Genomic DNA, 22,990 nt, shown 5'->3' on the forward strand with positions numbered 1-22,990 from the left:
GCCCTGCGCTTTTCTCAGCCGTTCTGGCGAACCTAAACCACTGCGGCATGCACGGAAAGAGCAGCGGGAGCGAGCCTGTGTTGTTTACACATGGACCGGCAGTGGGTGCGGTGCATGGTGCGGTGGGCGCATATTGTGCGCTTCTGCGCAGTGTTATGCGCACACTGGGCCTCCCAGCTATCTTGGGGCTTTGCTAGAGTTTAATCTGCAGTGTACCCGCCGCGGCAGACGTCAGAATGACAGCCGAGACGCCACGGGTTCGCTTCGAGTTTTGCCACAGTTTCGCGTCCGCACGTACTACACGTTGGACACGTTGCCGATGAGATTGTATTATCGATAACAAAATAACGTCACCTCCTATAGTTGCCTGAGACACTGCGCAACTATGACAGAAAAAAAAAAAACGTGAAGGGCGAATAAAAATGCAAAAGAAATGCCATCAGCACTCGGTGTTCCCAGGTGGTCTCCCTCCCAAGTACTGACCGAGCCCAATGCTGCTTAGCTTCGGTGATCGGACGAGAACCGGCGTATTCAACATGGTATGGCCGATGGCGAGAGACAGTGCTTTCCGAGTCTTTATGTACTGTGTTTGGCCCTCGAGGATGCAAAACTGCGCATGGATACTTCCCTCGCTCGTGGCAACAGCCGCCAAGCGTGCAGTTACCTGCCCTGCGCTTTTCTCAGCCGTTCTGGCGAACCTAAACCACTGCGGCATGCACGGAAAGAGCAGCGGGAGCGAGCCTGTGTTGTTTACACATGGACCGGCAGTGGGTGCGGTGCATGGTGCGGTGGGCGCATATTGTGCGCTTCTGCGCAGTGTTATGCGCACACTGGGCCTCCCAGCTATCTTGGGGCTTTGTTAGAGTTTAATCTGCAGTGTACCCGCCGCGGCAGACGTCAGAATGACAGCCGAGACGCCACGGGTTCGCTTCGAGTTTTGCCACAGTTTCGCGTCCGCACGTACTACACGTTGGACACGTTGCCGATGAGATTGTATTATCGATAACAAAATAACGTCACCTCCTATAGTTGCCTGAGACACTGCGCAACTATGACAGAAAAAAAAAAACGTGAAGGGCGAATAAAAATGCAAAAGAAATGCCATCAGCACTCGGTGTTCCCAGGTGGTCTCCCTCCCAAGTACTGACCGAGCCCAATGCTGCTTAGCTTCGGTGATCGGACGAGAACCGGCGTATTCAACATGGTATGGCTTTTTTTTTTTCTTTATTGCCGACCAGACAGGAAAATCAAACAAAAACACGGTATGGCCGATGGCGAGAGACAGTGCTTTCCGAGTCTTTATGTACTGTGTTTGGCCCTCGAGGATGCAAAACTGCGCATGGATACTTCCCTCGCTCGTGGCAACAGCCGCCAAGCGTGCAGTTACCTGCCCTGCGCTTTTCTCAGCCGTTCTGGCGAACCTAAACCACTGCGGCATGCACGGAAAGAGCAGCGGGAGCGAGCCTGTGTTGTTTACACATGGACCGGCAGTGGGTGCGGTGCATGGTGCGGTGGGCGCATATTGTGCGCTTCTGCGCAGTGTTATGCGCACACTGGGCCTCCCAGCTATCTTGGGGCTTTGCTAGAGTTTAATCTGCAGTGTACCCGCCGCGGCAGACGTCAGAATGACAGCCGAGACGCCACGGGTTCGCTTCGAGTTTTGCCACAGTTTCGCGTCCGCACGTACTACACGTTGGACACGTTGCCGATGAGATTGTATTATCGATAACAAAATAACGTCACCTCCTATAGTTGCCTGAGACACTGCGCAACTATGACAGAAAAAAAAAAAACGTGAAGGGCGAATAAAAATGCAAAAGAAATGCCATCAGCACTCGGTGTTCCCAGGTGGTCTCCCTCCCAAGTACTGACCGAGCCCAATGCTGCTTAGCTTCGGTGATCGGACGAGAACCGGCGTATTCAACATGGTATGGCCGATGGCGAGAGACAGTGCTTTCCGAGTCTTTATGTACTGTGTTTGGCCCTCGAGGATGCAAAACTGCGCATGGATACTTCCCTCGCTCGTGGCAACAGCCGCCAAGCGTGCAGTTACCTGCCCTGCGCTTTTCTCAGCCGTTCTGGCGAACCTAAACCACTGCGGCATGCACGGAAAGAGCAGCGGGAGCGAGCCTGTGTTGTTTACACATGGACCGGCAGTGGGTGCGGTGCATGGTGCGGTGGGCGCATATTGTGCGCTTCTGCGCAGTGTTATGCGCACACTGGGCCTCCCAGCTATCTTGGGGCTTTGCTAGAGTTTAATCTGCAGTGTACCCGCCGCGGCAGACGTCAGAATGACAGCCGAGACGCCACGGGTTCGCTTCGAGTTTTGCCACAGTTTCGCGTCCGCACGTACTACACGTTGGACACGTTGCCGATGAGATTGTATTATCGATAACAAAATAACGTCACCTCCTATAGTTGCCTGAGACACTGCGCAACTATGACAGAAAAAAAAAAACGTGAAGGGCGAATAAAAATGCAAAAGAAATGCCATCAGCACTCGGTGTTCCCAGGTGGTCTCCCTCCCAAGTACTGACCGAGCCCAATGCTGCTTAGCTTCGGTGATCGGACGAGAACCGGCGTATTCAACATGGTATGGCCGATTTTTTTGTCTTTATTGCTAACATGGTATGGCCGATGGCGAGAGACAGTGCTTTCCGAGTCTTTATGTACTGTGTTTGGCCCTCGAGGATGCAAAACTGCGCATGGATACTTCCCTCGCTCGTGGCAACAGCCGCCAAGCGTGCAGTTACCTGCCCTGCGCTTTTCTCAGCCGTTCTGGCGAACCTAAACCACTGCGGCATGCACGGAAAGAGCAGCGGGAGCGAGCCTGTGTTGTTTACACATGGACCGGCAGTGGGTGCGGTGCATGGTGCGGTGGGCGCATATTGTGCGCTTCTGCGCAGTGTTATGCGCACACTGGGCCTCCCAGCTATCTTGGGGCTTTGCTAGAGTTTAATCTGCAGTGTACCCGCCGCGGCAGACGTCAGAATGACAGCCGAGACGCCACGGGTTCGCTTCGAGTTTTGCCACAGTTTCGCGTCCGCACGTACTACACGTTGGACACGTTGCCGATGAGATTGTATTATCGATAACAAAATAACGTCACCTCCTATAGTTGCCTGAGACACTGCGCAACTATGACAGAAAAAAAAAAACGTGAAGGGCGAATAAAAATGCAAAAGAAATGCCATCAGCACTCGGTGTTCCCAGGTGGTCTCCCTCCCAAGTACTGACCGAGCCCAATGCTGCTTAGCTTCGGTGATCGGACGAGAACCGGCGTATTCAACATGGTATGGCCGATGGCGAGAGACAGTGCTTTCCGAGTCTTTATGTACTGTGTTTGGCCCTCGAGGATGCAAAACTGCGCATGGATACTTCCCTCGCTCGTGGCAACAGCCGCCAAGCGTGCAGTTACCTGCCCTGCGCTTTTCTCAGCCGTTCTGGCGAACCTAAACCACTGCGGCATGCACGGAAAGAGCAGCGGGAGCGAGCCTGTGTTGTTTACACATGGACCGGCAGTGGGTGCGGTGCATGGTGCGGTGGGCGCATATTGTGCGCTTCTGCGCAGTGTTATGCGCACACTGGGCCTCCCAGCTATCTTGGGGCTTTGCTAGAGTTTAATCTGCAGTGTACCCGCCGCGGCAGACGTCAGAATGACAGCCGAGACGCCACGGGTTCGCTTCGAGTTTTGCCACAGTTTCGCGTCCGCACGTACTACACGTTGGACACGTTGCCGATGAGATTGTATTATCGATAACAAAATAACGTCACCTCCTATAGTTGCCTGAGACACTGCGCAACTATGACAGAAAAAAAAAAAACGTGAAGGGCGAATAAAAATGCAAAAGAAATGCCATCAGCACTCGGTGTTCCCAGGTGGTCTCCCTCCCAAGTACTGACCGAGCCCAATGCTGCTTAGCTTCGGTGATCGGACGAGAACCGGCGTATTCAACATGGTATGGCCGATGGCGAGAGACAGTGCTTTCCGAGTCTTTATGTACTGTGTTTGGCCCTCGAGGATGCAAAACTGCGCATGGATACTTCCCTCGCTCGTGGCAACAGCCGCCAAGCGTGCAGTTACCTGCCCTGCGCTTTTCTCAGCCGTTCTGGCGAACCTAAACCACTGCGGCATGCACGGAAAGAGCAGCGGGAGCGAGCCTGTGTTGTTTACACATGGACCGGCAGTGGGTGCGGTGCATGGTGCGGTGGGCGCATATTGTGCGCTTCTGCGCAGTGTTATGCGCACACTGGGCCTCCCAGCTATCTTGGGGCTTTGCTAGAGTTTAATCTGCAGTGTACCCGCCGCGGCAGACGTCAGAATGACAGCCGAGACGCCACGGGTTCGCTTCGAGTTTTGCCACAGTTTCGCGTCCGCACGTACTACACGTTGGACGCGTTGCCGATGAGATTGTATTATCGATAACAAAATAACGTCACCTCCTATAGTTGCCTGAGACACTGCGCAACTATGACAGAAAAAAAAAAAAACGTGAAGGGCGAATAAAAATGCAAAAGAAATGCCATCAGCACTCGGTGTTCCCAGGTGGTCTCCCTCCCAAGTACTGACCGAGCCCAATGCTGCTTAGCTTCGGTGATCGGACGAGAACCGGCGTATTCAACATGGTATGGCCGATGGCGAGAGACAGTGCTTTCCGAGTCTTTATGTACTGTGTTTGGCCCTCGAGGATGCAAAACTGCGCATGGATACTTCCCTCGCTCGTGGCAACAGCCGCCAAGCGTGCAGTTACCTGCCCTGCGCTTTTCTCAGCCGTTCTGGCGAACCTAAACCACTGCGGCATGCACGGAAAGAGCAGCGGGAGCGAGCCTGTGTTGTTTACACATGGACCGGCAGTGGGTGCGGTGCATGGTGCGGTGGGCGCATATTGTGCGCTTCTGCGCAGTGTTATGCGCACACTGGGCCTCCCAGCTATCTTGGGGCTTTGCTAGAGTTTAATCTGCAGTGTACCCGCCGCGGCAGACGTCAGAATGACAGCCGAGACGCCACGGGTTCGCTTCGAGTTTTGCCACAGTTTCGCGTCCGCACGTACTACACGTTGGACACGTTGCCGATGAGATTGTATTATCGATAACAAAATAACGTCACCTCCTATAGTTGCCTGAGACACTGCGCAACTATGACAGAAAAAAAAAAACGTGAAGGGCGAATAAAAATGCAAAAGAAATGCCATCAGCACTCGGTGTTCCCAGGTGGTCTCCCTCCCAAGTACTGACCGAGCCCAATGCTGCTTAGCTTCGGTGATCGGACGAGAACCGGCGTATTCAACATGGTATGGCCGATGGCGAGAGACAGTGCTTTCCGAGTCTTTATGTACTGTGTTTGGCCCTCGAGGATGCAAAACTGCGCATGGATACTTCCCTCGCTCGTGGCAACAGCCGCCAAGCGTGCAGTTACCTGCCCTGCGCTTTTCTCAGCCGTTCTGGCGAACCTAAACCACTGCGGCATGCACGGAAAGAGCAGCGGGAGCGAGCCTGTGTTGTTTACACATGGACCGGCAGTGGGTGCGGTGCATGGTGCGGTGGGCGCATATTGTGCGCTTCTGCGCAGTGTTATGCGCACACTGGGCCTCCCAGCTATCTTGGGGCTTTGCTAGAGTTTAATCTGCAGTGTACCCGCCGCGGCAGACGTCAGAATGACAGCCGAGACGCCACGGGTTCGCTTCGAGTTTTGCCACAGTTTCGCGTCCGCACGTACTACACGTTGGACACGTTGCCGATGAGATTGTATTATCGATAACAAAATAACGTCACCTCCTATAGTTGCCTGAGACACTGCGCAACTATGACAGAAAAAAAAAACGTGAAGGGCGAATAAAAATGCAAAAGAAATGCCATCAGCACTCGGTGTTCCCAGGTGGTCTCCCTCCCAAGTACTGACCGAGCCCAATGCTGCTTAGCTTCGGTGATCGGACGAGAACCGGCGTATTCAACATGGTATGGCCGATGGCGAGAGACAGTGCTTTCCGAGTCTTTATGTACTGTGTTTGGCCCTCGAGGATGCAAAACTGCGCATGGATACTTCCCTCGCTCGTGGCAACAGCCGCCAAGCGTGCAGTTACCTGCCCTGCGCTTTTCTCAGCCGTTCTGGCGAACCTAAACCACTGCGGCATGCACGGAAAGAGCAGCGGGAGCGAGCCTGTGTTGTTTACACATGGACCGGCAGTGGGTGCGGTGCATGGTGCGGTGGGCGCATATTGTGCGCTTCTGCGCAGTGTTATGCGCACACTGGGCCTCCCAGCTATCTTGGGGCTTTGCTAGAGTTTAATCTGCAGTGTACCCGCCGCGACAGACGTCAGAATGACAGCCGAGACGCCACGGGTTCGCTTCGAGTTTTGCCACAGTTTCGCGTCCGCACGTACTACACGTTGGACACGTTGCCGATGAGATTGTATTATCGATAACAAAATAACGTCACCTCCTATAGTTGCCTGAGACACTGCGCAACTATGACAGAAAAAAAAAAAACGTGAAGGGCGAATAAAAATGCAAAAGAAATGCCATCAGCACTCGGTGTTCCCAGGTGGTCTCCCTCCCAAGTACTGACCGAGCCCAATGCTGCTTAGCTTCGGTGATCGGACGAGAACCGGCGTATTCAACATGGTATGGCCGATGGCGAGAGACAGTGCTTTCCGAGTCTTTATGTACTGTGTTTGGCCCTCGAGGATGCAAAACTGCGCATGGATACTTCCCTCGCTCGTGGCAACAGCCGCCAAGCGTGCAGTTACCTGCCCTGCGCTTTTCTCAGCCGTTCTGGCGAACCTAAACCACTGCGGCATGCACGGAAAGAGCAGCGGGAGCGAGCCTGTGTTGTTTACACATGGACCGGCAGTGGGTGCGGTGCATGGTGCGGTGGGCGCATATTGTGCGCTTCTGCGCAGTGTTATGCGCACACTGGGCCTCCCAGCTATCTTGGGGCTTTGCTAGAGTTTAATCTGCAGTGTACCCGCCGCGGCAGACGTCAGAATGACAGCCGAGACGCCACGGGTTCGCTTCGAGTTTTGCCACAGTTTCGCGTCCGCACGTACTACACGTTGGACACGTTGCCGATGAGATTGTATTATCGATAACAAAATAACGTCACCTCCTATAGTTGCCTGAGACACTGCGCAACTATGACAGAAAAAAAAAACGTGAAGGGCGAATAAAAATGCAAAAGAAATGCCATCAGCACTCGGTGTTCCCAGGTGGTCTCCCTCCCAAGTACTGACCGAGCCCAATGCTGCTTAGCTTCGGTGATCGGACGAGAACCGGCGTATTCAACATGGTATGGCCGATTTTTTTTTTTTTTTTTTTTTCTTTATTGCCTGGCTTTGACACAAAAAACTGGACAACACAAACAATCAACAAAAGACAATAACTATGTACACACGACTTGTGGTCAGCCAGCATAAATCTGGCTTCGTCCAATTAAAATTCACGCAACGTACAGAGCGGCTCTAGTCTTGAGAGCCACTCCGGAGGCTCCGCAGTGGCTTTCTGAATGGCGAGAAACATCTCCATACTTTCGCGAAAGTAAATTCTGGCAGGTCTTGCGTCACTGTCACAATGCCAGCCTGCCATTCTGGAGCGCCATATACAGTGGAGGCCTGTCAGCATTATTAAATCGAAAGGCACCCCATCCTCATTTTCAACACATAAGAACCGGATGCCATACGGGTCTAGTGGAAATTCTTTCTTTAATGTTCGCTGCAATACATCCCAAAAATAAACCCCTTCCCAACAGTGTAAAAATACATGGTCTATTGTTTCCGGCTTTCTGCAAATTAAACAGTGAGATCCCCAGGGTAAAAACAATTCCTTTCCCTCTAAAAATTTTTTAACCGGTAAGGTCCCGGTGTGCAACTTAAAAAAGAAGGTTTTTGTTCCAGGCGGCACCTGCATTTTTTTAACTCTCTTTAAAACATCTTTGCCTGGGCCTCCACTGTACAAGGCCCTGTACAAGGGCTCGGGGCAAACTACATCGCACAAGGCACGGTACAGTTTCTTTCGTTTCACACTGGACAGAAAGTCCTTGGAAAATCGCGCGCAAAGAAACCTTACACTGGCTACGACTTCCCGGTAAAAACCGGTGACCGTACTATACACCTCAGCAGTTCCAACTATGTACTCTGGAAGTAGATGCCGCAGCCTAACTTGGCATACGGTACGCAAAAAAGGGTCTCTTGTGTCCCTAAAAAACAAAAAACGATTGACCAGCTGTCGCAAAAACAAATGGCCCAATCCCAACCCGCCGTCTTGTACCCGTCGGAACAGGTTGGTCCGGCTGCAGCGCTCCCATTGAGACGACCAGATAAAGACGGCGAAAATTCGGTGTAGCTTTTGAATACTTAACCGTGAACAGTGCAACACCTGCATTACATACCAGAGCCTGCTGATAAAGAACAGGTTGCAAACAGTGGCTCTGGCGAAAATCGACAAGGTCGTTCCTTTCCACTTATCAGCTCTCTCCCGTGTCTCTTTGACCTGTCCTGTCCAATAATGTTCACTGTCACGGTAAGCATCGAGCGGAACGCCCAAGTACTTATCTGGTGTTGTCGTCCACGGCACACTAGCAAACCTTTCAGGCGTAGATGCCCACCTTCCATGCCAAAGCCCGAGGCACTTCGACCAGTTAACCCCGCTGCCTGTAGCTTGGCTGAAATCGCGTACACATTGAACAGCCTCGCTTATGCCTCCCTCGTCAACGGCAAACACAGCAATGTCATCAGCGTACGCCAAGAGCTTCACTTCGGCTGCTTGTAATCTGAATCCGGTAATACTCCTGTTTTTCAGTATCTTTAAACAAAGGGTCTCCACATAAATACAAAATAAAAGGGGGCTGAGGGGACAGCCCTGGCGCACCGAAAGCTGCACGCTAATGGGGGCCCCCAGACTCTTGTTAACGATCAATCTCGTCGTGCAGTTCCGGTATGCCAGGGCCACACCCTGGCGAATAACAGAACCAACGTTGACATGACCTAATACTGCAAACAAAAGTTCATGGGCAACGCAGTCAAAAGCCTTTTCTAAATCTATCTGGAGTATAGCTACCTGATCATTAGTGTCATCACAGCATTCTAATACACTGCGCGCAACGTGGATATTTGTAAAAATGGACCGCCCTTTAATCCCGCAGGTCTGATGCGGACCAACTAATAAATGGATCACGGTCTGCAACCTTCGTGCCAAAACCTTCATGTAAATTTTGTACTCGACGTTAGTGAGTGCTATGGGTCGATATGCTGATACCAGTCGTAATCTGTCTGTGTCGTCCGTTTTCGGAATCAGCACAGTATGGGAAGAGCCATAGGACGGAGGCAGTGATTTTAGTTTAAAGGCTTCATTAAAGATGACTGTCAAGACCGGGGAAATTACATGCTTAAATTCTTTGTAGAATGCCGCGCTGAACCCGTCCGGTCCAGGCGACTTACCAGGGTTTAAGCTGTCTATTGCTTGCTCAACTTCCAATTGAGTTATCGCCTGCTCTAATCTGTCTTTAGTTTCGTCGTCCAGGCGCGGCATCTCGGCCAGAAACGCCTCCTTAAAAGTGACAACGTCTACCGGATGCAATGCGAAGAGCGCCTGGTAATGCTCGAAAAAAGCTGCTTTGATATGATCGATGTCCGTTTTAGAAACACCTCTCCATTCTATTTCGTTTATGTGGTTTCTTTCGGCACGGGCTTTTTCTAAACCAAGCGCTCGTTTCGTTGGCGCTTCCCCTGCGGCCATGTCTTCTGCCCTTGCCCTCACCAGCGCTCCCCGATAACGTTCTTCTTCGATAAGCTGTAACTTTTGTTTGGTTTTCCTTATGTCTTCTATCCATTTACCAGGCGCTCGGCATTCCTGTTTTATCATCTTCTGAAGCAGTGCCTTTAGCTCCATTTCCTCTTTTTTTGCTTTATGACGTATACAGGTAGCTCTATCTATTGCTTTTAATTTTAAAGTTTCTTTAGTGAGCTCCCACTGCTGCCAAATCCTCATGTTACTACTTGGTTCTATTTTTGCTATTTCTTCCCTTACAGCACGGTTATAAAATTCGTCCTGGAGTAGCTTCTCATTTAACTTCCACATTTCCCATGAAAAACCATTCCCCTTCTTAATGAATCCTATACAGCATTGAACCAAACAGTGGTCAGAAAATGAAACCGGCAGAACTACATAACTATTGCATTTAGGGACCGTTTCCGCGGATGCATAAATTCGGTCTAGCCGTGCGTGACTTGTGCCCTCGAATCGTGTGTACCTTACAGCACGCGTTCCTTCAAGACACTCTGCTACATCCTCGAGGTTGCAGTTGACAATCATTCGTAACAACACTTCGGTGCTTTTATCCCTGAAACCTCGGACGCTTGTCTTGTCGCGCGCACTAAGGACACAGTTGTAATCGCCCATAACAATGAGCTGCCTGTCCGTGCGAAGCCGTTCTTCGACGCTTTCAAACAACGCGGCTCGGCCATCAACCACATTAGGTGCATACAGACAAACAATGCGCCAGTCGATGTTACAGAGCGAAAAATCGATGGACACGTATCGACCCGACAAACACGAATGATGCCCGTGTACCTCTAGCCCCGGCAACTTCTTGACAAACAGAACACAACCAGCCGATGTGCCCACCGCATGGCTGACAACGGCAAAATATCTAGACGTGAAACGTCGCACCATGCTCCCGGTCTCTTCCTCACCATCGACTTTAGTTTCCTGCACCGCTAATATATCAATATCTTGCTCCGTTATAAGTCGGTACAGCTGGCTTTGTTTTCTTTTGCCTGCCAGGCCTCTGACATTTAAGGTGGCGACTTTGAACGGAGTTGCGGAAGCCATTTCAACTTAAGAAGAAGGGACCGAAAGCATGGTGCTTACCTCCCGCGCCCAGCATATCGCTAGACGATGCCGTCGCCGCCGGTGTCATCCGGCGCGAGCACATGGACCTGGTCAGGCGGCGCCTTGCCGCCGCCACGCCTGTCATCCGGAACCTTCGGGCGCGGTCGCAGACTGAGTCGTCGTGCTTGGGGCGTCTTTGTCGGCGGTTCCTCCACGCTGGACTCTGCTGCCTTCTCCCCGTCGGCCTTGGTCTCGGTGTGCGGACGCTTCGCAGGGGTGGTCACGCCGGTGTTCACGCGGGCGTCGGCCTTCTCGTCGCGGTTCTCGCTGGCCGCCTTTGTTTCCGCTTCCACGTGCTCAGGGGGGCTCGGGTTATCTTTGGGCGTCTCCAGAGGCGTCAAAGGTTGGTCACAGATGGGCGACCCGCTCTCCTTTGCGCCAGCCGCGTCGGTGTTGCTGGTCGAAACCGCAGGTTCAACCCCCGCCGTTTTGCCCGTGTCGTCGATGCCGCTGGCTGCTTCCTCCGCCTCGACAACGTCCATGAGCTCTGCGGAGTCGCTCGCCGCTACACGCCCGGTAGCCGACGCGTAGGTGCGCACGCAGTCGGCCTCGGAGTGACCGTAGCGTCGGCACTTCGAGCACCTGGGCACCTTGCAATCACGGCGCACGTGCCCCGCGCCGCCACACCGCAGACACTGCATCGGCCGCCCGGGCACCACCACGAGAGCCAACTCGCCAGCAACTCGAACCTGGTGGGGCAGGTCGTCTACCTTAATGCCTGGCTTCATCTTTAGGAGCACGGTCCTCGTGGTGGAACCCTTCTCCTTCATGCCAGCGACGCGCCAACGCTCCCGGGTGACCTCGGTCACGTTGCCGAACGCCGCGAATGCCGTACGGATGTCCTCGTCGGCGACGCCGTGAAGCATCCAGTGCAGTCGCAGCTTGACTTGGTGGTCCTCTGGGTCAAAAACGATACAGCGGCGTCCCTTGACTTCCAGCTCCTTCATGGCGGCCAGTTTCTTTGCGGCGTCGGCGCTGCTGAAGGTCACAGCCCACACGTGGTTTATCTGGTACGCTCCCAACGCCACGACGTCGGGGAGCGCACCAACGTTGGCTAGGGCGTCCCTGAAGTCTTCGACCCTGTAGGGTCTCACACGCACGTCCCCGTGCAGAAAAACCGTGTTTAACACAACACGTCCGGTGGGCAGGGTAGGCAGAACGATCTCGTAATCCTTATCTGCGTCGCTGGCGAACCTGTTTCCGCGGCCGGCAACGGCCGCTATCGCCGCTCCGTGGGAGCCCATGATTCTGCGTCCGTCACGCACGGTGGCTGGAAGTAGAATGACATGGTATGGCCGATGGCGAGAGAGAGTGCTTTCCGAGTCTTTATGTACTGTGTTTGGCCCTCGAGGATGCAAAACTGCGCATGGATACTTCCCTCGCTCGTGGCAACAGCCGCCAAGCGTGCAGTTACCTGCCCTGCGCTTTTCTCAGCCGTTCTGGCGAACCTAAACCACTGCGGCATGCACGGAAAGAGCAGCGGGAGCGAGCCTGTGTTGTTTACACATGGACCGGCAGTGGGTGCGGTGCATGGTGCGGTGGGCGCATATTGTGCGCTTCTGCGCAGTGTTATGCGCACACTGGGCCTCCCAGCTATCTTGGGGCTTTGCTAGAGTTTAATCTGCAGTGTACCCGCCGCGGCAGACGTCAGAATGACAGCCGAGACGCCACGGGTTCGCTTCGAGTTTTGCCACAGTTTCGCGTCCGCACGTACTACACGTTGGACACGTTGCCGATGAGATTGTATTATCGATAACAAAATAACGTCACCTCCTATAGTTGCCTGAGACACTGCGCAACTATGACAGAAAAAAAAAACGTGAAGGGCGAATAAAAATGCAAAAGAAATGCCATCAGCACTCGGTGTTCCCAGGTGGTCTCCCTCCCAAGTACTGACCGAGCCCAATGCTGCTTAGCTTCGGTGATCGGACGAGAACCGGCGTATTCAACATGGTATGGCCGATGGCGAGAGACAGTGCTTTCCGAGTCTTTATGTACTGTGTTTGGCCCTCGAGGATGCAAAACTGCGCATGGATACTTCCCTCGCTCGTGGCAACAGCCGCCAAGCGTGCAGTTACCTGCCCTGCGCTTTTCTCAGCCGTTCTGGCGAACCTAAACCACTGCGGCATGCACGGAAAGAGCAGCGGGAGCGAGCCTGTGTTGTTTACACATGGACCGGCAGTGGGTGCGGTGCATGGTGCGGTGGGCGCATATTGTGCGCTTCTGCGCAGTGTTATGCGCACACTGGGCCTCCCAGCTATCTTGGGGCTTTGCTAGAGTTTAATCTGCAGTGTACCCGCCGCGGCAGACGTCAGAATGACAGCCGAGACGCCACGGGTTCGCTTCGAGTTTTGCCACAGTTTCGCGTCCGCACGTACTACACGTTGGACACGTTGCCGATGAGATTGTATTATCGATAACAAAATAACGTCACCTCCTATAGTTGCCTGAGACACTGCGCAACTATGACAGAAAAAAAAAAAACGTGAAGGGCGAATAAAAATGCAAAAGAAATGCCATCAGCACTCGGTGTTCCCAGGTGGTCTCCCTCCCAAGTACTGACCGAGCCCAATGCTGCTTAGCTTCGGTGATCGGACGAGAACCGGCGTATTCAACATGGTATGGCCGATGGCGAGAGACAGTGCTTTCCGAGTCTTTATGTACTGTGTTTGGCCCTCGAGGATGCAAAACTGCGCATGGATACTTCCCTCGCTCGTGGCAACAGCCGCCAAGCGTGCAGTTACCTGCCCTGCGCTTTTCTCAGCCGTTCTGGCGAACCTAAACCACTGCGGCATGCACGGAAAGAGCAGCGGGAGCGAGCCTGTGTTGTTTACACATGGACCGGCAGTGGGTGCGGTGCATGGTGCGGTGGGCGCATATTGTGCGCTTCTGCGCAGTGTTATGCGCACACTGGGCCTCCCAGCTATCTTGGGGCTTTGCTAGAGTTTAATCTGCAGTGTACCCGCCGCGGCAGACGTCAGAATGACAGCCGAGACGCCACGGGTTCGCTTCGAGTTTTGCCACAGTTTCGCGTCCGCACGTACTACACGTTGGACACGTTGCCGATGAGATTGTATTATCGATAACAAAATAACGTCACCTCCTATAGTTGCCTGAGACACTGCGCAACTATGACAGAAAAAAAAAAAACGTGAAGGGCGAATAAAAATGCAAAAGAAATGCCATCAGCACTCGGTGTTCCCAGGTGGTCTCCCTCCCAAGTACTGACCGAGCCCAATGCTGCTTAGCTTCGGTGATCGGACGAGAACCGGCGTATTCAACATGGTATGGCCGATTTTTTTTTTTTTTTTTTTTTTCTTTATTGCCTGGCTTTGACACAAAACACTGGACAACACAAACAATCAACAAAAGACAATAACTATGTACACACGACTTGTGGTCAGCCAGCATAAATCTGGCTTCGTCCAATTAAAATTCACGCAACGTACAGAGCGGCTCTAGTCTTGAGAGCCACTCCGGAGGCTCCGCAGCGGCTTTCTGAATGGCCAGAAACATCTCCATACTTTCGCGAAAGTAAATTCTGGCAGGTCTTGCGTCACTGTCACAATGCCAGCCTGCCATTCTGGAGCGCCATATACAGTGGAGGCCTGTCAGCATTATTAAATCGAAAGGCACCCCATCCTCATTTTCAACACATAAGAACCGGATGCCATACGGGTCTAGTGGAAATTCTTTCTTTAATGTTCGCTGCAATACATCCCAAAAATAAACCCCTTCCCAACAGTGTAAAAATACATGGTCTATTGTTTCCGGCTTTCTGCAAATTAAACAGTGAGATCCCCAGGGTAAAAACAATTCCTTTCCCTCTAAAAATTTTTTAACCGGTAAGGTCCCGGTGTGCAATTTAAAAAAGAAGGTTTTTGTTCCAGGCGGCACCTGCATTTTTTTAACTCTCTTTAAAACATCTTTGCCTGGGCCTCCACTGTACAAGGCCCTGTACAAGGGCTCGGGGAAAACTACATCGCACAAGGCACGGTACAGTTTCTTTCGTTTCACACTGGACAGAAAGTCATTGGAAAATCGCGCGCAAAGAAACCTTACACTGGCTACGACTTCCCGGTAAAAACCGGTGACCCTACTATACACCTCAGCAGTTCCGACTATGTACTCTGGAAGTAGATGCCGCAGCCTAACTTGGCATACGGTACGCAAAAAAGGGTCTCTTGTGTCCCTAAAAAACAAAAAACGATTGACCAGCTGTCGCAAAAACAAATGGCCCAATCCCAACCCCCCGTCTGGTACTCGTCGGAACAGGTTGGTTCGGCTGCAGCGCTCCCATTCAGACGACCAGATAAAGACGGCGAAAATTCGGTGTAGCTTTTGAATACTTAACCGTGAACAGTGCAACACCTGCATTACGTACCAGAGCCTGCTGATAAAGAACAGGTTGCAAACAGTGGCTCTGGCGAAAATCGACAAGGTCGTTCCTTTCCACTTATCAGCTCTCTCCCGTGTCTCTTTGACCTGTCCTGTCCAATAATGTTCACTGTCACGGTAAGCATCGAGCGGAACGCCCAAGTACTTATCTGGTGTCGTCGTCCAAGGCACGCTAGCAAACCGTTCGGGCGTAGATGCCCACCGTCCATGCCAAAGCCCGAGGCACTTCGACCAGTTAACCCCGCTGCCTGTAGCTTGGCTGAAATCCCGTACACATTGAACAGCCTCGCTTATTCCTCTCTTGTCAACGGCAAACACAGCAATGTCATCAGCGTACGCCAAGAGCTTCACTTCGGCTGCTTGTAATCTGAATCCGGTAATACTCCTGTTTTTCAGTATCTTTAAACAAAGGGTCTCCACATAAATACAAAATAAAAGGGGGCTGAGGGGACAGCCCTGGCGCACCGAACGCTGCACGCTAATGGGGGCCCCCAGACTCTTGTTAACGATCAATCTCGTCGTGCAGTTCCGGTATGCCAGGGCCAGTAGACGTTGTCACTTTTAAGGAGGCGTTTCTGGCCGAGATGCCGCGCCTGGACGACGAAACTAAAGACAGATTAGAGCAGGCGATAACTCAATTGGAAGTTGAGCAAGCAATAGACAGCTTAAACCCTGGTAAGTCGCCTGGACCGGACGGGTTCAGCGCGGCATTCTACAAAGAATTTAAGCATGAAATTTCCCCGGTCTTGACGGTCATCTTTAATGAAGCCTTTAAACTAAAATCACTGCCTCCGTCCTATGGCTCGTCCCATACTGTGCTGATTCCGAAAACGGACGACACAGACAGATTACGACTGGTAGCAGCATATCGACCCATAGCACTCACTAACGTCGAGTACAAAATTTACATGAAGGTTTTGGCACGAAGGTTGCAGACCGTGATCCATTTATTAGTTGGTCCGCATCAGACCTGCGGGATTAAAGGGCGGTCCATTTTTACAAATATCCACGTTGCGCGCAGTGTATTAGAATGCTGTGATGACACTAATGATCAGGTAGCTATACTCCAGATAGATTTAGAAAAGGCTTTTGACTGCGTTGCCCATGAACTTTTGTTTGCAGTATTAGGCCATGTTAACGTTGGTTCTGTTAAACATGGTATGGCCGATGGCGAGAGACAGTGCTTTCCGAGTCTTTATGTACTGTGTTTGGCCCTCGAGGATGCAAAACTGCGCATGGATACTTCCCTCGCTCGTGGCAACAGCCGCCAAGCGTGCAGTTACCTGCCCTGCGCTTTTCTCAGCCGTTCTGGCGAACCTAAACCACTGCGGCATGCACGGAAAGAGCAGCGGGAGCGAGCCTGTGTTGTTTACACATGGACCGGCAGTGGGTGCGGTGCATGGTGCGGTGGGCGCAGATTGTGCGCTTCTGCGCAGTGTTATGCGCACACTGGGCCTCCCAGCTATCTTGGGGCTTTGCTAGAGTTTAATCTGCAGTGTACCCGCCGCGGCAGACGTCAGAATGACAGCCGAGACGCCACGGGTTCGCTTCGAGTTTTGCCACAGTTTCGCGTCCGCACGTACTACATGTTGGACACGTTGCCGATGAGATTGTATTATCGATAACAAAATAACGTCACCTCCTATAGTTGCCTGAGACACTGCGCAACTATGACAGAAAAAAAAAAACGTGAAGGGCGAATAAAAATGCAAAAGAAATGCCATCAGCACTCGGTGTTCCCAGGTGGTCTCCCTCCCAAGTACTGACCGAGCCCAATGCTGCTTAGCTTCGGTGATCGGACGAGAACCGGCGTATTCAACATGGTATGGCCGATTTTTTTTTTTTTTTTTTTTCTTTATTGCCTGGCTTTGACACAAAACACTGGACAACACAAACAATCAACAAAAGACAATAACTATGTACACACGACTTGTGGTCAGCCAGCATAAATCTGGCTTCGTCCAATTAAAATTCACGCAACGTACAGAGCGGCTCTAGTCTTGAGAGCCACTCCGGAGGCTCCGCAGCGGCTTTCTGAATGGCCAGAAACATCTCCATACTTTCGCGAAAGTAAATTCTGGCAGGTCTTGCGTCACTGTCACAATGCCAGCCTGCCATTCTGGAGCGCCATATACAGTGGAGGCCTGTCAGCATTATTAAATCGAAAGGCACCCCATCCTCATTTTCAACACATAAGAACCGGATGCCATACGGGTCTAGTGGAAATTCTTTCTTTAATGTTCGCTGCAATACATCCCAAAAATAAACCCCTTCCCAACAGTGTAAAAATACATGGTCTATTGTTTCCGGCTTTCTGCAAATTAAACAGTGAGATCCCCAGGGTAAAAACAATTCCTTTCCCTCTAAAAATTTTTTAACCGGTAAGGTCCCGGTGTGCAATTTAAAAAAGAAGGTTTTTGTTCCAGGCGGCACCTGCATTTTTTTAACTCTCTTTAAAACATCTTTGCCTGGGCCTCCACTGTACAAGGCCCTGTACAAGGGCTCGGGGAAAACTACATCGCACAAGGCACGGTACAGTTTCTTTCGTTTCACACTGGACAGAAAGTCATTGGAAAATCGCGCGCAAAGAAACCTTACACTGGCTACGACTTCCCGGTAAAAACCGGTGACCCTACTATACACCTCAGCAGTTCCGACTATGTACTCTGGAAGTAGATGCCGCAGCCTAACTTGGCATACGGTACGCAAAAAAGGGTCTCTTGTGTCCCTAAAAAACAAAAAACGATTGACCAGCTGTCGCAAAAACAAATGGCCCAATCCCAACCCCCCGTCTGGTACTCGTCGGAACAGGTTGGTTCGGCTGCAGCGCTCCCATTCAGACGACCAGATAAAGACGGCGAAAATTCGGTGTAGCTTTTGAATACTTAACCGTGAACAGTGCAACACCTGCATTACGTACCAGAGCCTGCTGATAAAGAACAGGTTGCAAACAGTGGCTCTGGCGAAAATCGACAAGGTCGTTCCTTTCCACTTATCAGCTCTCTCCCGTGTCTCTTTGACCTGTCCTGTCCAATAATGTTCACTGTCACGGTAAGCATCGAGCGGAACGCCCAAGTACTTATCTGGTGTCGTCGTCCAAGGCACGCTAGCAAACCGTTCGGGCGTAGATGCCCACCGTCCATGCCAAAGCCCGAGGCACTTCGACCAGTTAACCCCGCTGCCTGTAGCTTGGCTGAAATCCCGTACACATTGAACAGCCTCGCTTATTCCTCTCTTGTCAACGGCAAACACAGCAATGTCATCAGCGTACGCCAAGAGCTTCACTTCGGCTGCTTGTAATCTGAATCCGGTAATACTCCTGTTTTTCAGTATCTTTAAACAAAGGGTCTCCACATAAATACAAAATAAAAGGGGGCTGAGGGGACAGCCCTGGCGCACCGAACGCTGCACGCTAATGGGGGCCCCCAGACTCTTGTTAACGATCAATCTCGTCGTGCAGTTCCGGTATGCCAGGGCCAGTAGACGTTGTCACTTTTAAGGAGGCGTTTCTGGCCGAGATGCCGCGCCTGGACGACGAAACTAAAGACAGATTAGAGCAGGCGATAACTCAATTGGAAGTTGAGCAAGCAATAGACAGCTTAAACCCTGGTAAGTCGCCTGGACCGGACGGGTTCAGCGCGGCATTCTACAAAGAATTTAAGCATGAAATTTCCCCGGTCTTGACGGTCATCTTTAATGAAGCCTTTAAACTAAAATCACTGCCTCCGTCCTATGGCTCGTCCCATACTGTGCTGATTCCGAAAACGGACGACACAGACAGATTACGACTGGTAGCAGCATATCGACCCATAGCACTCACTAACGTCGAGTACAAAATTTACATGAAGGTTTTGGCACGAAGGTTGCAGACCGTGATCCATTTATTAGTTGGTCCGCATCAGACCTGCGGGATTAAAGGGCGGTCCATTTTTACAAATATCCACGTTGCGCGCAGTGTATTAGAATGCTGTGATGACACTAATGATCAGGTAGCTATACTCCAGATAGATTTAGAAAAGGCTTTTGACTGCGTTGCCCATGAACTTTTGTTTGCAGTATTAGGCCATGTTAACGTTGGTTCTGTTAAACATGGTATGGCCGATGGCGAGAGACAGTGCTTTCCGAGTCTTTATGTACTGTGTTTGGCCCTCGAGGATGCAAAACTGCGCATGGATACTTCCCTCGCTCGTGGCAACAGCCGCCAAGCGTGCAGTTACCTGCCCTGCGCTTTTCTCAGCCGTTCTGGCGAACCTAAACCACTGCGGCATGCACGGAAAGAGCAGCGGGAGCGAGCCTGTGTTGTTTACACATGGACCGGCAGTGGGTGCGGTGCATGGTGCGGTGGGCGCAGATTGTGCGCTTCTGCGCAGTGTTATGCGCACACTGGGCCTCCCAGCTATCTTGGGGCTTTGCTAGAGTTTAATCTGCAGTGTACCCGCCGCGGCAGACGTCAGAATGACAGCCGAGACGCCACGGGTTCGCTTCGAGTTTTGCCACAGTTTCGCGTCCGCACGTACTACATGTTGGACACGTTGCCGATGAGATTGTATTATCGATAACAAAATAACGTCACCTCCTATAGTTGCCTGAGACACTGCGCAACTATGACAGAAAAAAAAAAACGTGAAGGGCGAATAAAAATGCAAAAGAAATGCCATCAGCACTCGGTGTTCCCAGGTGGTCTCCCTCCCAAGTACTGACCGAGCCCAATGCTGCTTAGCTTCGGTGATCGGACGAGAACCGGCGTATTCAACATGGTATGGCCGATGGCGAGAGACAGTGCTTTCCGAGTCTTTATGTACTGTGTTTGGCCCTCGAGGATGCAAAACTGCGCATGGATACTTCCCTCGCTCGTGGCAACAGCCGCCAAGCGTGCAGTTACCTGCCCTGCGCTTTTCTCAGCCGTTCTGGCGAACCTAAACCACTGCGGCATGCACGGAAAGAGCAGCGGGAGCGAGCCTGTGTTGTTTACACATGGACCGGCAGTGGGTGCGGTGCATGGTGCGGTGGGCGCATATTGTGCGCTTCTGCGCAGTGTTATGCGCACACTGGGCCTCCCAGCTATCTTGGGGCTTTGCTAGAGTTTAATCTGCAGTGTACCCGCCGCGGCAGACGTCAGAATGACAGCCGAGACGCCACGGGTTCGCTTCGAGTTTTGCCACAGTTTCGCGTCCGCACGTACTACACGTTGGACACGTTGCCGATGAGATTGTATTATCGATAACAAAATAACGTCACCTCCTATAGTTGCCTGAGACACTGCGCAACTATGACAGAAAAAAAAAAACGTGAAGGGCGAATAAAAATGCAAAAGAAATGCCATCAGCACTCGGTGTTCCCAGGTGGTCTCCCTCCCAAGTACTGACCGAGCCCAATGCTGCTTAGCTTCGGTGATCGGACGAGAACCGGCGTATTCAACATGGTATGGCCGATTTTTTTTTTTTTGTCTTTATTGCAACATGGTATGGCCGATGGCGAGAGACAGTGCTTTCCGAGTCTTTATGTACTGTGTTTGGCCCTCGAGGATGCAAAACTGCGCATGGATACTTCCCTCGCTCGTGGCAACAGCCGCCAAGCGTGCAGTTACCTGCCCTGCGCTTTTCTCAGCCGTTCTGGCGAACCTAAACCACTGCGGCATGCACGGAAAGAGCAGCGGGAGCGAGCCTGTGTTGTTTACACATGGACCGGCAGTGGGTGCGGTGCATGGTGCGGTGGGCGCATATTGTGCGCTTCTGCGCAGTGTTATGCGCACACTGGGCCTCCCAGCTATCTTGGGGCTTTGCTAGAGTTTAATCTGCAGTGTACCCGCCGCGGCAGACGTCAGAATGACAGCCGAGACGCCACGGGTTCGCTTCGAGTTTTGCCACAGTTTCGCGTCCGCACGTACTACACGTTGGACACGTTGCCGATGAGATTGTATTATCGATAACAAAATAACGTCACCTCCTATAGTTGCCTGAGACACTGCGCAACTATGACAGAAAAAAAAAAAAACGTGAAGGGCGAATAAAAATGCAAAAGAAATGCCATCAGCACTCGGTGTTCCCAGGTGGTCTCCCTCCCAAGTACTGACCGAGCCCAATGCTGCTTAGCTTCGGTGATCGGACGAGAACCGGCGTATTCAACATGGTATGGCCGATGGCGAGAGACAGTGCTTTCCGAGTCTTTATGTACTGTGTTTGGCCCTCGAGGATGCAAAACTGCGCATGGATACTTCCCTCGCTCGTGGCAACAGCCGCCAAGCGTGCAGTTACCTGCCCTGCGCTTTTCTCAGCCGTTCTGGCGAACCTAAACCACTGCGGCATGCACGGAAAGAGCAGCGGGAGCGAGCCTGTGTTGTTTACACATGGACCGGCAGTGGGTGCGGTGCATGGTGCGGTGGGCGCATATTGTGCGCTTCTGCGCAGTGTTATGCGCACACTGGGCCTCCCAGCTATCTTGGGGCTTTGCTAGAGTTTAATCTGCAGTGTACCCGCCGCGGCAGACGTCAGAATGACAGCCGAGACGCCACGGGTTCGCTTCGAGTTTTGCCACAGTTTCGCGTCCGCACGTACTACACGTTGGACACGTTGCCGATGAGATTGTATTATCGATAACAAAATAACGTCACCTCCTATAGTTGCCTGAGACACTGCGCAACTATGACAGAAAAAAAAAAAACGTGAAGGGCGAATAAAAATGCAAAAGAAATGCCATCAGCACTCGGTGTTCCCAGGTGGTCTCCCTCCCAAGTACTGACCGAGCCCAATGCTGCTTAGCTTCGGTGATCGGACGAGAACCGGCGTATTCAACATGGTATGGCCGATGGCGAGAGACAGTGCTTTCCGAGTCTTTATGTACTGTGTTTGGCCCTCGAGGATGCAAAACTGCGCATGGATACTTCCCTCGCTCGTGGCAACAGCCGCCAAGCGTGCAGTTACCTGCCCTGCGCTTTTCTCAGCCGTTCTGGCGAACCTAAACCACTGCGGCATGCACGGAAAGAGCAGCGGGAGCGAGCCTGTGTTGTTTACACATGGACCGGCAGTGGGTGCGGTGCATGGTGCGGTGGGCGCATATTGTGCGCTTCTGCGCAGTGTTATGCGCACACTGGGCCTCCCAGCTATCTTGGGGCTTTGCTAGAGTTTAATCTGCAGTGTACCCGCCGCGGCAGACGTCAGAATGACAGCCGAGACGCCACGGGTTCGCTTCGAGTTTTGCCACAGTTTCGCGTCCGCACGTACTACACGTTGGACACGTTGCCGATGAGATTGTATTATCGATAACAAAATAACGTCACCTCCTATAGTTGCCTGAGACACTGCGCAACTATGACAGAAAAAAAAAAAACGTGAAGGGCGAATAAAAATGCAAAAGAAATGCCATCAGCACTCGGTGTTCCCAGGTGGTCTCCCTCCCAAGTACTGACCGAGCCCAATGCTGCTTAGCTTCGGTGATCGGACGAGAACCGGCGTATTCAACATGGTATGGCCGATGGCGAGAGACAGTGCTTTCCGAGTCTTTATGTACTGTGTTTGGCCCTCGAGGATGCAAAACTGCGCATGGATACTTCCCTCGCTCGTGGCAACAGCCGCCAAGCGTGCAGTTACCTGCCCTGCGCTTTTCTCAGCCGTTCTGGCGAACCTAAACCACTGCGGCATGCACGGAAAGAGCAGCGGGAGCGAGCCTGTGTTGTTTACACATGGACCGGCAGTGGGTGCGGTGCATGGTG

General features: G+C 52.1%; 14 non-coding genes and 6 pseudogenes across 14 annotated transcripts; all 20 read right to left on the reverse strand.

The window, feature by feature from the left end:
* Positions 1–434: 434 nt before the first annotated feature.
* Positions 435–553, reverse strand: LOC149369333 (5S ribosomal RNA). Its single transcript, XR_016287561.1, has one exon. It is a non-coding gene; the product is annotated as a 5S ribosomal RNA (ribosomal RNA).
* Positions 554–1,106: 553 nt separating this feature from the next.
* On the reverse strand, positions 1,107–1,212 carry LOC149369334 (5S ribosomal RNA; annotated as a pseudogene).
* A 611-nt stretch (positions 1,213–1,823) lies between these two features.
* On the reverse strand, positions 1,824–1,942 carry LOC149369335 (5S ribosomal RNA). The gene has a single exon (XR_016287562.1). It is a non-coding gene; the product is annotated as a 5S ribosomal RNA (ribosomal RNA).
* A 546-nt stretch (positions 1,943–2,488) lies between these two features.
* Positions 2,489–2,607, reverse strand: LOC149369336 (5S ribosomal RNA; annotated as a pseudogene).
* Positions 2,608–3,188: 581 nt separating this feature from the next.
* Positions 3,189–3,307, reverse strand: LOC149369337 (5S ribosomal RNA). The gene has a single exon (XR_016287565.1). It is a non-coding gene; the product is annotated as a 5S ribosomal RNA (ribosomal RNA).
* A 547-nt stretch (positions 3,308–3,854) lies between these two features.
* Positions 3,855–3,973, reverse strand: LOC149369338 (5S ribosomal RNA). Its single transcript, XR_016287566.1, has one exon. It is a non-coding gene; the product is annotated as a 5S ribosomal RNA (ribosomal RNA).
* Positions 3,974–4,521: 548 nt separating this feature from the next.
* LOC149369339 (5S ribosomal RNA) lies at positions 4,522–4,640 on the reverse strand. Its single transcript, XR_016287567.1, has one exon. It is a non-coding gene; the product is annotated as a 5S ribosomal RNA (ribosomal RNA).
* Positions 4,641–5,186: 546 nt separating this feature from the next.
* LOC149369340 (5S ribosomal RNA) lies at positions 5,187–5,305 on the reverse strand. The gene has a single exon (XR_016287568.1). It is a non-coding gene; the product is annotated as a 5S ribosomal RNA (ribosomal RNA).
* A 545-nt stretch (positions 5,306–5,850) lies between these two features.
* On the reverse strand, positions 5,851–5,969 carry LOC149369341 (5S ribosomal RNA). The gene has a single exon (XR_016287569.1). It is a non-coding gene; the product is annotated as a 5S ribosomal RNA (ribosomal RNA).
* A 547-nt stretch (positions 5,970–6,516) lies between these two features.
* On the reverse strand, positions 6,517–6,635 carry LOC149369342 (5S ribosomal RNA). Its single transcript, XR_016287570.1, has one exon. It is a non-coding gene; the product is annotated as a 5S ribosomal RNA (ribosomal RNA).
* Positions 6,636–7,180: 545 nt separating this feature from the next.
* On the reverse strand, positions 7,181–7,299 carry LOC149369343 (5S ribosomal RNA; annotated as a pseudogene).
* Positions 7,300–12,732: 5,433 nt separating this feature from the next.
* Positions 12,733–12,851, reverse strand: LOC149369344 (5S ribosomal RNA). The gene has a single exon (XR_016287571.1). It is a non-coding gene; the product is annotated as a 5S ribosomal RNA (ribosomal RNA).
* Positions 12,852–13,398: 547 nt separating this feature from the next.
* Positions 13,399–13,517, reverse strand: LOC149369345 (5S ribosomal RNA). Its single transcript, XR_016287572.1, has one exon. It is a non-coding gene; the product is annotated as a 5S ribosomal RNA (ribosomal RNA).
* Positions 13,518–14,064: 547 nt separating this feature from the next.
* LOC149369346 (5S ribosomal RNA) lies at positions 14,065–14,183 on the reverse strand (annotated as a pseudogene).
* Positions 14,184–17,000: 2,817 nt separating this feature from the next.
* LOC149369347 (5S ribosomal RNA) lies at positions 17,001–17,119 on the reverse strand (annotated as a pseudogene).
* Positions 17,120–19,934: 2,815 nt separating this feature from the next.
* Positions 19,935–20,053, reverse strand: LOC149369348 (5S ribosomal RNA). Its single transcript, XR_016287573.1, has one exon. It is a non-coding gene; the product is annotated as a 5S ribosomal RNA (ribosomal RNA).
* A 546-nt stretch (positions 20,054–20,599) lies between these two features.
* Positions 20,600–20,718, reverse strand: LOC149369349 (5S ribosomal RNA; annotated as a pseudogene).
* A 588-nt stretch (positions 20,719–21,306) lies between these two features.
* Positions 21,307–21,425, reverse strand: LOC149369350 (5S ribosomal RNA). Its single transcript, XR_016287575.1, has one exon. It is a non-coding gene; the product is annotated as a 5S ribosomal RNA (ribosomal RNA).
* A 547-nt stretch (positions 21,426–21,972) lies between these two features.
* Positions 21,973–22,091, reverse strand: LOC149369351 (5S ribosomal RNA). The gene has a single exon (XR_016287577.1). It is a non-coding gene; the product is annotated as a 5S ribosomal RNA (ribosomal RNA).
* Positions 22,092–22,638: 547 nt separating this feature from the next.
* Positions 22,639–22,757, reverse strand: LOC149369352 (5S ribosomal RNA). The gene has a single exon (XR_016287578.1). It is a non-coding gene; the product is annotated as a 5S ribosomal RNA (ribosomal RNA).
* Between the last annotated feature and the right edge of the window lie 233 nt (positions 22,758–22,990).

The sequence above is a fragment of the Amblyomma mixtum genome, chromosome 1 (assembly GCF_055824585.1).
Source record: "Amblyomma mixtum isolate Tamu chromosome 1, ASM5582458v1, whole genome shotgun sequence".
Lineage (NCBI taxonomy): Eukaryota > Metazoa > Arthropoda > Arachnida > Ixodida > Ixodidae > Amblyomma > Amblyomma mixtum.